Below are 15,670 nucleotides of genomic sequence, written 5' to 3' on the forward strand. Positions count from 1 at the left end.
TTTTCATGCATTGTTTAGTTTGCAGAAAGCAGGCACATCTCTCTGTGGTCTGGTTTCACAGTGGGAGATCTGTGGGTTGGGATCATTAGAGAAAGGAGCAGGGTGAGTGCGAAATGGCACCCTATCCTTTATAGTGCAATATTTTGACCAGGGGACCCATTGCTGCTTCATTCTAAGTATGTGAGTGTGGATATTGGAAAAGACCCACAGTCTCTCTCTCTCTCTCCTCAAACTCTGTTCTTGAAGCACACATGCTCTTCTTGGTGAAACACGTGTGGTCGTTCCACTTCCCAATGCCTTGGAGATAGAGAACACATATACAGAGAGACAGACAGACAAACAGAGGTTAAAATGTGTGAGTTCAAAATACCATCTCTTCTCTCCACCATTCATTCTAACTTCCTCCCCACCACCTTCCATTAAATGTTTATTTCACGTTTGTCATTTTAGCCGTTAATTAGCCACTGCATTCAACTTAAGTAGGTAAAAACAAACATATATCACAGCTATTGCAAGTAAAAACCATCCATCCCTCTCTCCTTCCCATCACTCCTCCCTCCATCCATCTCTTACTGCTCCAGTTCATCTCCACACAGTCCTCGCGGCTCGTCCAGCAGGCGATGGGCTCCCCAGGGGTTCCAGTTGGAGCCGTCAGTCCACACAAACTTACAACACTGAGAGAAGGAGGGAGAGAGAGAAAGAGGTGGTTCAAGAAAGAGAGAGCGATAGAAAGACAGGTGTTGAGAAAATATGTATGGCGCATTCTGAAAGTATTCAGACATCTTCACTTTTTCCACATTTTGTTACTTTACAGCCTTATTCTAAAATTGATTGAATAAAACATGTTCCTCTGTAAGGACTGTCGTCAGGAATGGACCAAGGCGCAGCGGGAATGTGGATACTCATATTTTTAATCAACACGAGTAAAGCATCCACAGGACAAAAAACAATAAACACGACAGGAACAGTTTTGCAGGCACACAAAACGCAATGCAAAAACAACTACCCACAACCCCAAAGGAAAACACACACCTGTTTATAGGACTCCCAATCAAAGGCAACTCAACACACCTGCCTTCAATTGGGAGTCCAACAACCAACTCACATGTAACACAAAAATCTCTGCCACGTCCTGACCAAAACTAATACAATTGCTCCCTCTGCTGGTCAGGATGTGACATCCTCATCAATTTACATACAATAACCCATAATGACAAAGCAAAAACAGGTTTAGACATTTTTGCAAATGTATTATAAATTTAAAAAAAGAAATACCTTATTTACATAAGTATTCAGACCCTTTGCTATGAGAATGGAAATTGAGCGCAGTTGCATCCTGTTTGCATTGATCATCCTTGAGATGTTTCTACAACTTGATTGGAGTCCACCTGTGGTAAATTCAATTGATTGGACATGATTTGGAAAGGTACAAACCTGTCTATATAAGGTCCCACAGTTGACAGTGCATGTCTGAGCAAAAACCAAGCCATGAGGTTGAAGGAATTGTCTGTAGAGCTCCGAGACAGGATTGTGCCGAGGCACAGATCTGGGGAAGTGTACCAAAAAATGTCTGCATCATTGAAGGTCCCCCAGAACACAGTGGCCTCCATCATTCTTAAATGGAAAAAGTTTGGAACCACCAAGACTCTTTCTAGAGCCGGCCGACCGGCCAAACTGAGCAATCGGGGGAGAAGGGCCTAGGTCAGGGAGGTGACCAAGAACCCAATGGTCACTCTGACAGGGCTCCAGAGTTCCTCTGGAGATGGGCGAACCTTCCAGAAGGACAACTATCTCTGCAGCACTCCTCCAATCAGGCCTTTATGGTAGAGTGGCCAGACGGAAAGCACCCCTCAGTAAAAGGCACATGACAGCTCACTTGGAGTTAGCCAAAAGGCACCTAAAGGACTCTCAAGACTATGAGAAACAAGATGATCTGGTCTGATGAAACCAAGATTTTACTTTTTAGCCTGAATGCCAAGTGTCACAGAAACCAGGCACCTCTTATCACCTGGCCAATGCCATTCATACGGTGAAGCATGGTAGTGGCAGCATCATGCTGTGGGGGTGTTTTTCAGCAGCAGGAACTGGGAGACTAGTCAGGATCGAGGGAAAGATGAATGAAGAAAAGTACAGAGAGATCCTTGATGAAAACCAGTCTCTGAATATCCTTGAGTGGCCCAGCCAGGCTCGAACTTGAACCCGATTTACTATCGTTGGAGAGACCTGAAAATAGCTGTGCAGCGATGCTCACCTGTCATGTCCTGACCAGTAAAGAGGTTATTTGTTATTGTAGTTTGGTCAGGACGTGGCAGGGGGTGTTTGTTTAATGTGTTTCGGGGTTTGTTGGGCAATGTTCTATGTTAGTCTATTTCTATGTCTGTGTCTAGTTTATCTATTTCTATGCTTAGTTTTTTGGTTTGACCTTCAATTGGAGGCAGTTGTTTCTTGTTGCCTCTAATTGAAGGTCCTATTTAGTAGGGGTGTTTTTTCATGGGTTTTTGTAGGTAGTTGTTCCGTATGTGTAGCTGTGTGCCTCACAGGACTGTTTCTCGTCATTGTTTTTGTTTAAGTGTTTGTTTTGGTTTTCTTTGTAAATAAAGAAGATGAGAATACACATTCCCGCTGCGCCTTGGTCCCATCCTTACGACGAACGTGACATCACCATCCAACCTGACGGAGCTTAAGAGAATCTGCAGAGAAGAATGGGAGAAACTCCCAAAATACAGGTGTGCCTATCTTGTAGCGTAATACCCAAGAAGACTCGAGGCTGTAATCGCTGCCAAAGGTGCGTCAACAAAGTACTGAGTAAAAGGTCTGAATAATTACATAAATGTAATATTTCCGTTTTTTATTTCTAAAACCCTGTGTTTGTCATTTATGGGGTAGTGTGTAGATTGATGAGGAAAAAAACAATTGAATCCATTTTAGAATAAGGCTGTAACGTAACCAAATGTGGAAAAAGTGAAGGGGGTCGGAATAATGTAAATGTAGATAAAGACAGAAGTCATATGTTCAAAGTAAATGTTGTGCTGCAAAGCTTCCCTCATTCCCCTTCTACCGAACATCACTCTTTCCTCCCACCTTAATTTACCTTCTTCTCCATCCACCCATTATCCGCCCTGTCTTCATCACTCCCTCTCTCTCCATCCATATCCCTCTCTCCATCCATCAATTCCTCTCCTACCTGGAAGAGTTTGAAGCCTCCCAGCCAGATGCGAGGGCTTTTGGCTTGGTTCTAAAGCAGGTCCGCGTTGCCCTTTTTGTTATAAACTGACACAAGGTGGCCACCGGGGGCAGCAGATGCACTTCATCTGAGAGGGATGTGAGAGAGGAGGAAAGGAAAGAGAGAAAATAGGTGGAGGGAAGAGAAAGAGTGAATGAGTGAGAGAGAAAGAGAGCGCAGGAGGAAGGAGTGAGAGAAAAAGAGAGGGCAGGAGGAAGGAGAGAGATCGAGAAGGAGTAAGAATATGCAGACCAATTGATTTGGAGCACCAGGGAGAGGCCAGTCAGAGGCCCATGCCACTAATGCGCATGCACCATTTTCTTTTAATGGTATTTATATGGAACGCTGTTTGGGTTTTTGCGTGTCAAAAAATATACTATTTATTTGATGTGTCAAATAACACTATTTGACGTGTCAAATAAGCTTGTTGACCAATCAGGACCTGAATATGACTACACGTCACATAATAATTTAACGCGTTCATAATTTTTTTACGTAGTTATTTCACATTGATTACACTATCACTCGTATGTTATGGGTGTAAGATGGCACAGTGATGCCATCTGTTGGTAAATGTTAATTACTGCAACTCCAGTGTTTTACCGGTGTGCTTGAAATACCCGGATGTATTGCAATATACTGAACAAGACTGGTTACTCGCATCCATGCCTCTGTCTCGTCATTTAACATTCAAACATGGTGTCAGAGTCGGATAACTAACCATGCTTTCCGCAAATTAGAGCCACCTGTTCTGGTTTACCCCCTGAAAAATGCTTATTTGAGTAAAACTTCGCCTGACGCCGGAATTGTCCTTAGCTAGAGTGAGTTTGCTAGTTAGCTTCAGTGTTGTTAGCACCGATTAGACATGGCAGCGAACATTCCCCCTCCCGCCGTTATGAAGCTTAGCGGAGACTGGAGCACAAACTGGGATACGTTTAGAGGTGAATGGGAGGACTATGCACTAGCAACGGGACTTCTGGAAAAGGACGATGAGGTAGTGGCTGCCACTTTGAGGACTATAATGGGAACAGAATGCCGACACATATACAAACACAACCTGAACCTAACAGCAGCTCAGCAAGGTAACGCTACAGCTATTCTTGATGCTCTTGAACATTACTTCAAGCCAGCAAAGAACGTTATCTACGAGCGTTATGTTTTCGGTTGTTGCAAACAGGAGGACGGGGAGTCCATTGACAGCTTTGTCACTAGGCTAAGGGAAAAGGCAGCTACATGTGACTATGGTGCTTTAAGAGATGAACTGATCAGAGATAAGCTAGTGCTTGGCATAACTGATGAGGGCACCCGCAGACGTTTGCTGAGAGAACGCGACCTGACGCTGGTCTTGGCGGTGGAGACATGCCGTGCAGCAGAGCTTACTGATATACGGATAAGGTCCATGGAACTAGAAAGACAACATATGGACAATGTCAATGCTACATTCAGGCAGCCAGTAAGGAAATTCCCCTTTGCCACTGCTAATGCTAATACTACAGCCAACTCTGCAGCAGACAACCCCAATACGTGCAGATATTGTGGCATTTCTCATGGACGAGGAAAAGAATACTGCCCAGCCTATGGAAAAATATGCAAATCCTGTGGTACAGCTAATCACTTCGCAAGGGTCTGCATGAAAAGCAAGAGAAAGGAGGGTAAAGTGCACTCCATTGAAACAAACACAGATGAAGGGAACAACAGCACAGAGGATGTATATGCTAGCGAGTGCATAGGGGCAGTGAGGGCAAAAGGACAAAAGTGGTTTGTCACTCTGCTACTTAATAATAAACCACAGCAATGCCAGCTAGATTCAGGGGCCACATGTAACGTTATGAGCCTTAGAGACAAAAGGAGGCTCGCGCCTAGAGACAAACTCACACAGAGTAGCACCAAGCTGAAACTGTATTCGGGACAGTTCATGACCTCTTTAGGCCTGTTTGTGACAGAGTGTGTTTTACGTGGCCAGAAACACACCCTTGAGTTTGAAATAGTTGAGGCTAGTCAACAGCCATTACTGTCAGGTTCTACATGCGAGCGCCTTGGACTCATTAACTTCACCATCCCAGCTGATCTTAACATTATAGACAATGTCCAGGCTGGGCCCCTGAGCAAGGAGACACTCCTGAGCAAGTACCATGATGTCTTCAACGCACCGGTCGAGTCAGTTCCCGGCGAAGTCCACTTTGAGTTGGACGCAGCAATCCAGCCTGTCCAGTGTGCACCCCGCAATGTACCAGTGGCCATGAAAGCAGCTACAAAGGCTCAGCTTGACAAATACGAAGCAGATGGCCACATGATATCCGTCACCGAGCCTACAGACTGGATAAGTAATATGGTCATCGTCAAGAAACCAGACAAGCTACGGATATGCATTGATCCTAAACACCTCAACTGGGCTCTGAGACGCTCACATTACATTATGCCCACGTTGGAGGATGTTCTTTACAAGCTCCCAAAGGCCAGAGTCTTCACGCTCGTGGACGCCAGAGATGCCTTCCTGCAGTGCAAGCTCGACGAGCCCAGCAGCTACATGACCACCTTTTGGACACCCTGGGGCAGGAAGAGGTGGTTGAAGCTCCCGTTTGGTGTCTCCGTGGCTCCAGAGGTGTATCAGCGGAAACAGCATGAGCTGTTGATGGGACTCAGTGGCGTGGAACCCATAGCAGATGACATCCTCGTAGTGGGCTGTGGGGACAGTGATGAGGAGGCAGAATGTGACCATGACGCCAAGCTGCTGGCCCTGATGGTCATATGCAGACAGGTCAAGCTAAGGCTAAGCATAAAAAAGCTTCAGTTTAAAGTGCCAGAGGTCCGCTTTCATGGGCACATCTTGTCCTCCACTGGATTGAAGGCGGATCCTGAAAAAGTGAAGGCTGTCTTGGAAATGCCCCACCCATCTGACGTGAAGGCAGTGCAGCGCTTCGTCGGATTCGTCACCTACCTGGCCAAGTTCCTACCGCGGCTCTCTGAAGTGTGTGAGCCACTAAGGAGGCTCATGGACAAGGACACCATCTGGCATTGGCTCCCAAAACATGACGCAGCGGTGAGGGAAATAAAACAACTGGTCACCCAGACACCTGTACTGCGATACTACGATGTGTCAAAACCTGTCACGATTCAGAGTGACTCAAGCCAGTATGGACTTGGCTGTTGCCTCATGCAGGAGGGCCAGCCTGTGGCATTCGCCTCTAGGGCACTCACCCCAACAGAGCAGAACTATGCCCAGATAGAGGAGTGCCTCAGCATTGTGTTTGCATGCCAACGCTTCCACCACTATCTGTACGGGCGCGACAATATTACCGCAGAGACAGATCACAAGCCCCTTATTGCTATATTCTGCAAGCCTCTCCTGAATGCCCCGAAACGACTGCAGAGCATGCTACTGGCCCTACAAAACTACAACCTCAAGGTGGTGTATAAGCCAGGGCCAGAGATGTATGTGAGTGACACGCTCAGCAGGGCTACTGCATCAGGCACTCACACACGCTCCATGCATGAACGACACGCAGTGTGCAGCTTACAAACAGAGCAAGTGGATGTTGAACACATCAACCAGGCTGACTACCTCAATGTCACGGACCAGCGCCTTATACAAATCAGACAGCACACAGACAGGGACGAGCAACTCCAGGCATTGAGGTCTGTGATTCTGATGGGCTGGCCCGACTGCAAGGAAGAAACTGCTTTAGCCGTCAGAGATTATTGGCCAGTCAAAGAGGAGCTCAGTGTTCAAAACGGAGTAATATTCAAGGGTCAGAGAGTCGTTATTCCCCGGTCTCTGCGCCCTGAGATGTTGGCGCGCGTGCACTCAAGTCACATAGGAGGTGAGGCCTGTTACAGACAAGCACGTGACACACTGTATTGGCCAGGAATGCAGAGTGAAATCAAAGACTATGTCAGTAAATGCACAATCTGCAATGAATATGCCACTGAGCAACAGAGAGAGACGATGATGTCCCACGAGCTACCGATGCGCCCCTGGCAGATAGTAAGTCTAGATCTCTTCCAGCACAGTGGCAAAGACTTTCTGCTGGTAGTCGATCATTACTCAGACTTCTGGGAGATTGACCTCCTCCCCGACCTCTCAGCAGAGACAACAATCAAACGCTGCAAGGCTCAGTTTGCCCGCTATGGCCAGCCAGATAGGGTAATTTCAGACAATGGACCCCAATTCTCCGGAGTTGAGTTCCGAAAATTTGCTGCAGATTGGGAATTCGAGCACGTCACTTCATCACCACGACACCCAAAAGCTAATGGGAAGGCGGAGTCCGCAGTCAAAATCGCAAAGAACCTCTGCAAAAAAGCTCTGCGAGAGGGCAAAGATGCCTGGAAAGCAATCCTGCAGTGGCGCAATACCCCGACAGAAGGCATGGATAGCAGCCCGGCCCAGCGCCTCATGGCACGGCGCTTAAAAGCAGCTCTGCCAGTAGCCAGCACTCTCCTGGAGCCATGTGTGGTGACAGACGTGCTGGTGAAGCTACGTCACAGAAGACAGGTCTCCAAGTTCATCTATGACAAATCAGCAAAAGACTTACCTGAGCTCAGGGTGGGTGAAACGGTGCGGATGAAGCCACTACCAGGGGACCGGACTGGCCTCTGGAGACTCGGATCCTGTGTACAGAAAGTGGCACCACGCTCCTACTTGGTCGAGGTGAATGGATCACGGTACCGTCGTAACAGGGTTGACCTTCGGATTGCTGAGCCAGCACCTACTCAGAACCCTGATGGTCAAAGGGGTCGCATGACAAAAGACAGAACCCCAGCAAGTCACATGGGGCCTGAGGCACTGGGCGAAGAGCCAGGGGATCACAGGTCGGCCGCTCCCTCGCCCATCAATACTCCCCTTAGACAGTCAGGTGACACGCCTGTGCGGGAACCCGCAGTCCTCGCAGACAAGCCCCCTGTCTTTTCACGCTGTGGGCGTCTGTCCCAGCCACCAAAAATACTTAATCTGTAGGTTTCCCATTAGGGATTGTTGACAGACAGAGATAAAAGTGAAGAGAGTATCAAAATGTGTTAAGTTGTTACCTGAAAAAAAAAAAAAATACTAAACTGTTCATGTTGGAAATTATTACTAGGTTTGTTTTGTTAGTGAATAGATAGCTCCTGTCCTATTTTATAAAAGGAAAGATGTTATGGGTGTAAGATGGCACAGTGATGCCATCTGTTGGTAAATGTTAATTACTGCAACTCCAGTGTTTTACCGGTGTGCTTGAAATACCCGGATGTATTGCAATATACTGAACAAGACTGGTTACTCGCATCCATGCCTCTGTCTCGTCATTTAACATTCAAACATCGTATTTCATATGTCACAACGATTCATCGATACGTATGCTATGACGCTGGTAAAGTTGTCTCGCGCACCTACAGTGCTGGTCATAAAATAAAGCTAGCTAGCTCATGGATGCAAACAACGTTCTTCCCCAAAAACACAGCAAAACGTCAATCTGTTTCAGTAGCTATATAGTTAGGTGCCATCATCTAAAATAATCGCGGTACTGTAAACACATCGTTCGTGGCCAGTGTGTGCTTGTTTGCCAACATTTTTGTACAGCTTTGACAGTGTTACTGATAGTGGTGGAGCTTGGCTTACACGTGCAAACTCATCACACATAACATTCTAATAGAATTGTGTTATTTGACGTGACAAATTAAAAGCTTATTTAACACGTCGAATAGTGTTATTTGATGTGTATCTTTTTTGACACGTAAAAACCCAAACGGCATTCCATAGATTTATAGTTAACACATCTAATTAACTATACAAATGTATTACCTTTTAATGTGCCATGAACACAACCAGTCATGAGGTTTTATCTGATTGTTAAACAAATCACTTCAAAAAGTAGGTTACCTTCGTACGTTTATCCAAAATAAGTCCAGCGTCTGAGCTGTACGCTGTGCACCCGTCAACTTTCCTTCAATTCGCAAGTGGCTGAAACTATCAGCGGAGAAAGCATCCAAGAAAGCGAAACAGCGCCCCTCTGTCTTACTATATAGCCCATGTATGACATGCTCATGCCATACCTTTTTTGGGGAAATATAATTATTTTAAATTATATTTCAGATTCTTGGCAACAGGGGACTCCTACAGGACCTTCGGATTCAGCTTCCGAGTTGTGGCAGAAGCCATTTGGGACTGTCTGGTTGGTGAATACATGCCTGTCCCCAAGGAGGAAGACTGGAGGACCAGGGCCACCTGGGACCCGTTCCCCACGTCTTCGTCAGCGACGAGGCCTTCCCTTTGAGACCCAACCTCATGAGGCCCTACGCTGGACGCCAGCTGCCATTGCCAAAGCCTGTAAGGATCTTTAACAAACGACTATCCAGGGCAAGGTTAGTTGTTGAATGCGCCTTTGGGATTCTGGCAGCCCGGTGGAGAATGTATCGGAGAGTGCTTGGTCTCGGCCCCTCAAATGTCGATGCAACTACCTGCGGAGGTCATTCCAGAAGCTGCTCCGGATGGAGATGGGCACGCATGTCTGCCATCCCTGAGAGACCCCAACCTCCCAGTACATTTTTTCCTTTTAGTGGTGAGTTGGTACAGCCTACCCCAGTTCCCCGATAACCCTGCATACCTTCTCCGGAGCGATATTCTGGAGATCCTGGTACCTGTCGGGGTTTTCTTTCTCAGTGCTCGCTTATTTGAGCTATAGCCATCTTCGTTCCCTTCGGACCGATCGAAGATGGCGTATATTATTACGCTAATGTCGGGAAGGGTGCTCTCCTGGGCCAAGGCTGTCTGGGAGCAACAATCCACACTTTGTCATCTGGAGGAATTTATGGCAGAAGTGAGGAAGGTATTCGAGTCTCCGGTATCCGGGAGAGAGGCGGCCAGTAAACTTCTTGATTTACGTCAAAACTCCCATAATGTGGCAGACTATGCGGTGGATTTCCGCATGTTGGCCACCGAGAGTGCCTGGAATCCAGAGTCTCTCTTCGATACCTTTCTTCATGGATTATCCGAGGTGGTAAAAGATGAGCTAGCTGCTCAGGAATTGTCGGTGGATCTCGACTCCCTCATCGCCCTTACCATTAAAATTGATGGACGCTTAAGGGAACGCAGGAGTGAGAGGAGGTCTGGCCTCGGGCACACTCGTTCACCCGCTATGGCTCGCTCATTTTCAAAGGAATCCGGAAGTTCACGAAGGCAGTTTTCCCGAGAGGATCTGAAGCCACCCGAGCTCCCTTGTGAACTATCTACGACGGGTGAGTTGGATTGTCCTGAGCCTATGCAGTTGGCAAGAGCTAGGTTATCGGTTGGGGAACACTCATGTAGGCTGAATTCCAACTGTTGTCTGTACTGTGGAGAGGCAGGACATTACATAGCTACCTGCCCTGTTAGGAAACCCTTGTCTCTGGTGGGTACAAGTACTTTGGTGAGTCAGACTGGGAGTTCCCTAATTCCCATCACCCGGAAACCTTTCTTTGTGCTTGTGCTATGGGGAAACCAATCTAAGTCTCTCCGAGTGCTTATTGACTCTGGGGCGGATGAGAGTTTTATGGATGCTACTATTGCTTCTGAGCTAAGTATTCCCATTCAACCTCTCTCGGTTCCCATGGATGCTAGGGCACTGGACAGCCGCTCAATAGATGGAGTCACCTATTGTACAGTGCCCATTCAAATACGGATTTCCAGTAACCACAGTGAGACCATACAGTTCCTCCTCATTGCATCTCCCCATGTACTTGTTGTTTTGGGGTTTTCCTGGCTCCAAAAACATGATCCTATTATTGACTGGACCACAAGCTCCATCATGGGTTGGAGCCCATCTTGCCATTCCCACTGTCTTCAAGCAGCACAACTTTCCCCCAGACGTCTTCCTCAGGACGTCAGCAAGGCTTCGGATGTTTGTCATTCCCACTGAGTACCATGACCTGCTTCAAGTTTTCAGTAAGGCACGTGCTACTTCCCTACCCCCGCACCGTCCTTAGGATTGTGCCATTGATCTTCTCCCAGGCTATATTCTCTATCCAGGCCAGAGACCAAGGCTATGGAGAAGTACATAGAGGAGTCTCTGGCCACTGGGGCCGTCCGTCCGTCAGCATCTCCTGCCGGCGCAGGGTTTTTCTTTGTGGAGAAGGACAAGACCCTCCGTGCATTGACTACCGGGGACTGAATAGCATTGTTGTAAAAAATCGTTACACATTACCACTCCTCTCCTCAGCTTTTGAACCTCTGTTCATGAAAGCCAAGAAGTGTGAGTTCCACGGCTCTACAATCGCTTCTCTGGAATATGTCATTGTTGAGGGTAATGTCCAGATGGATCCTGGAAAGGTGAAAGCAGGGGTGGATTGGCCTCAATCTACGTCCAGGGTGCAGTTGCAACGTTTCCTAGGATTTGCAAACTTCTACCGCCGTTTCATTCTAGGTTACAGCACCCTGCCAGGCCCCCTCTCGGCACTCACTTCTCCCAATGTACCGTTCAAATGGTCTCCTGCTGTCAACAAAGCCTTTGTGGACCTGAAGCATCGGTTCACAACAGCACCCATCCTCATCCATCCGGACCTGTGGTTGAGGTGTATGCATCTGATGTTGGAGTGGGGGCCATTCTGTCCCAGCAATCTGCCCAGGACCAAAAGCTTCATCCCTGTGCCTTCCTGTCCCATCGTCTCAATTCTGCAGAGAGGAACTACAATGTAGGCAACCGAGAACTCCTGGCAGTCAAGATGGCGTTGGAAGAGTGGAGGCACTGGCTGGAAGGAGCAGAACAGCCATTCTTGGTCTGGACCGACCATAAAAAACTGGAATATCTCTGTACAGCCAAGCGCTTTAACTCCAGGCAGGCCCAGTGGGCTCTGTTGTTTACCAGATTAAACTCACCATTTCCTACCGCCCAAGGTCCAAAAATGTGAAGCCTGACGCTCTCTCTCGCCAAAACAGTTCCTCTGCCACACACAGTTCTGGAATGCGTTCTGCACCCTTATTGGGGCGTTGGCCAGCCTATCCTCCGGGTTTCATCCACAGTCGAACGGCCAGTCGGCGCGAGCTAACCAGGACCTAGAGACCACCCTAAGATGCTTGGTCTCGACCAATCCCACTACCTGGAGCCAACAACTGGTCTGGGTGGAGTATGCCCGGAACACCATCCCTGTTCATCCCCTTTTGAGTGCTCCGTGGGGTATCTACCGCCACTCTTCCCAGAAAAGGAACCGGAAGTCAATGTACCCTCGGCCCAGATGTTCGTCTGCCGCTGTCGACCTACCTGGAGAAGAGCTCGGGTAGCACTTCTCAAGACCAACTCCAGGTATCATCGACAAGCGGACCGCCGCCGAACTCCAGCTCCCCACTACTGCATTGGGCAGAGGGTATGGCTGTCCACACGGGACCTGCCCCTTCGGGTTGAGTCCCGCAAACTGTCCCCTCGTTTCATTGGGCCGTTTCCCATCTCCAGAGTCCTGAGTTCCACCGCTGCCCGTCTTGTGTTACCCCGTACCCTCCGTATTCACCCTACCTTCCATGTGTCTAAGATTAAGCCCGTGTCTCACTGTTCTTTGTCTTCTGTCCCCAGGCCCCCCCCCCCCACGGTAAAACATCTCCTGGGTGTTCGACCACGGGGCAGGGGTTTCCATTACCTGGTTGACTGGGAGGGTTACGGCCCGGAGGAGAGGTGCTGGGTTCCCGCTAGAGACATCCTGGATCCAGCCCTCATCACCAACTTCCACCGCCGACACCCCGGTCAACCAGGTAGGCGCCCAGGTAGGCACCCTGATCAGTTTCACCTGTTCTTGTTATTGTCTCCACCCCCTCCAGGTGTTGCTTGTTTTCCCCAGTGTATTTATCCCTGTGTTTCTTGTCTCTCTGTGCCAGTTGGTTTCGTGTGTTTAAGTTAAGTTTTCCCCGTGCTCCTGCCTTCTCTTTTCTCTTTTTGCTAGTCCTCCCAGTTTTGACCCTTGCCTGTTTCTGGACTCTGGTCAGGCAGGCGGGTACATTCTGCCTGCCTTGACTACGAGCCTGTCTGCCACTCTGTACCTCCTGGACTCTGATCTGGTTTTGACCTTTTGCCTGTCCACGACCATTCTCTTGCATCTTAAACTCCAACCATCTGCCTCCCGTGTCTGCATTTGGGTCTCGCCTTGTGTCATGATAATGCAAAGCAAAAAAAAGGAACATTTGCACAATGTAATCTGAAAAATAACCTTACCAGAGTGTGGACTAGGTTGCTTCTCCCTCTTTCATACTTTCTCTCTCACACATTTGGTACTCCCCTCTTTTATAGCAAATGTATTCTCACCTCCTCCCTGTAATTCTCACCCCGTCCTTACAGATACCATAATGTCTTACTTCTGCATTATCATTATCATCATGATCTAGTTCCAATAAATTGTTTGATAAACTGATGGATGGATGGATACATTGATTAATTGTTTGTGTGTTCTTGTTCTATAGTGTATTTTTGGGGTGGCAGATTTTTTTTGTATACAGTTTTCATAAGTGTTTTGTGTCCTCAAAATACCCTCCCCACCCCTCTCCCTCTGTGTCCCAAATGGCACTATTCTTGTGGATTCTGGTCCAAAGTAGAGCTCTATATAGGGACTACAGTGCCATTTGAGACGCAGACTTCCTGTTAACACTCTGTTGTGGTGTGGTGACACCAGCAAGTTTCATGATTTATTGTCATATGCACAAGTACAGTGAAATGCTTATTTGCTAGCACAATGAACTGCAGTTAAAGCTGTCACAGAGGCTGGCTACTGAAAAGTGTTAACTCCCTCATAATACCCCATAGTCAGATCTCTCAGTTCTTATGACCCTCTATCATTTTACCATGCAACACCATATACTTGTGCTTAAATTAATAAATTCAGGGGCCTCTCGAGTGGCTCCGTGGTCTTAGGCACTGCATCGCAGTGCTAGCTGTGCCACTAGAGATTCTGGGTTTGAGTCCAAGCTCTGTCGCCGCGACCGGAAGACCCATGGATTGACCCAGCGTCGTCTGGGTTAGGGGAGGGTTTGGTCGGCAGGGATGTCCTTGTCCCATCACGCACTAGCGACTGCTGTGGCGGCCCGGGCCCAGTGCACGCTGACACGGTAGCCAAGTGTACAGTGTTTCCTCCGATACATTGGTGCAGAGGAAACTCACCGGGTTAAGTGGGCATTGTGTCAAGAAACAGTGCGGCTTGATTGGGTTGGGGTTGTGTTTCGGAGGACTCACGGCTCTTGACTTTCGCCTCTCCCGAGTCCATACGGGAGTTGCTGTGATGAGACTACTGTAAGTCGCTCTGGATAAGAGCATCTGCTAAATGACTAAAATGTAAATGTAAAACAACACTGTAACTTCCAATTGGATACCACGAAATTGGGGGGGTGAATACAAAAAAAATAACATTTATTCAGATCTTACAGAATCTCACTGATGTTAGAGAAAATGTATTAGTGACTAAAAGTGTTGGTAACACACTCAATATAGCAAGATAATAATTTGATCAAAGATAGGCATACACATTTCATTACTGTGTGCAGCTGCGGTGTTATCGCTTACTCACCTAAAACTGTAAACACTAAAGAGGTAGCGGCTAGGGCTTAGAGGTAGGGGCTATGGAGAAGAAGCTATGGGTTACTATTGGATCACCAAGACCTAGTTCTCTTCACTGTTTAAGCTTCCTTTTGGTTTTGTCTCTCAGGACTGTCATGAATTTGGACAGCGGCGGCTTGGGACTTGAACCTGGCTTTCTGCTGCTGTCAGTGGTCTCTGAGAGAGAGCGAGAGAGAGCGAGAGAGCGAGAGAAAGAACCATTTTGAAATATTTGGAGTACTGAAGTGGTCTCTGCCAATATCTAGGTTTCCATCCAATTGGCGACAGATTTTCATGTCAATATTCTAAAATCTGCATAAAAACAACTTCACTATTTTCCCACCAGAGATGTGTTTCCTTAAAATGTACCTTTTGTGATAAAAAGCTGTGCGTGATGACATATTATGGAAAAAAAGATTATTTAAAGATTATTTTTATTTGTCAACCCAGGATCAAGCTCATCACTGTGCACTTTCACCACCCTGTAAAGTTCATCATAACTTATTTCACCTCTAGCCTAATAAACTGTAGCCTTTCCCGAGTCGTAGAGGGAGGACCACACACCATATCACCTGAATCCAAGTTGACTTCGATATGATGGTTATTATATCAACATCTACGCATAAAGGTGTTTCCACCGCCATTTCTCGCATAATTCATTTTACCAACACAGAAAGATCCCACCTTGCCTGGCGTATTTTGTTTTGTCGACATTTGGAAAGTTTACAGCCAAATGTGTTGTTTCCATCAGGCCTGTCCTGACATGTTTTATCCGACATGTACTTTACTCACGTAACAAGGTTGGATGGAAACCAGGTTAGTGATGCTAATATACATTATCACATTCAGTAATAAGCTACAGTCTGTCTGAAATGACATCCTATTCCTATAGTGCACTAGGGAGTAGGGTGCCATTTCAGACACACTTCAG

At 47.3% G+C, this 15,670-nt stretch overlaps 1 pseudogene; it reads right to left on the reverse strand.

Moving 5' to 3' along the window:
* Nucleotides 1-3: 3 nt before the first annotated feature.
* Nucleotides 4-15,670, reverse strand: part of LOC115201986 (lectin-like) — a 28,798-nt pseudogene continuing 13,131 nt past the window's right edge.

This window comes from Salmo trutta, chromosome 11, assembly GCF_901001165.1.
Source record: "Salmo trutta chromosome 11, fSalTru1.1, whole genome shotgun sequence".
Classification (NCBI taxonomy): domain Eukaryota; kingdom Metazoa; phylum Chordata; class Actinopteri; order Salmoniformes; family Salmonidae; genus Salmo; species Salmo trutta.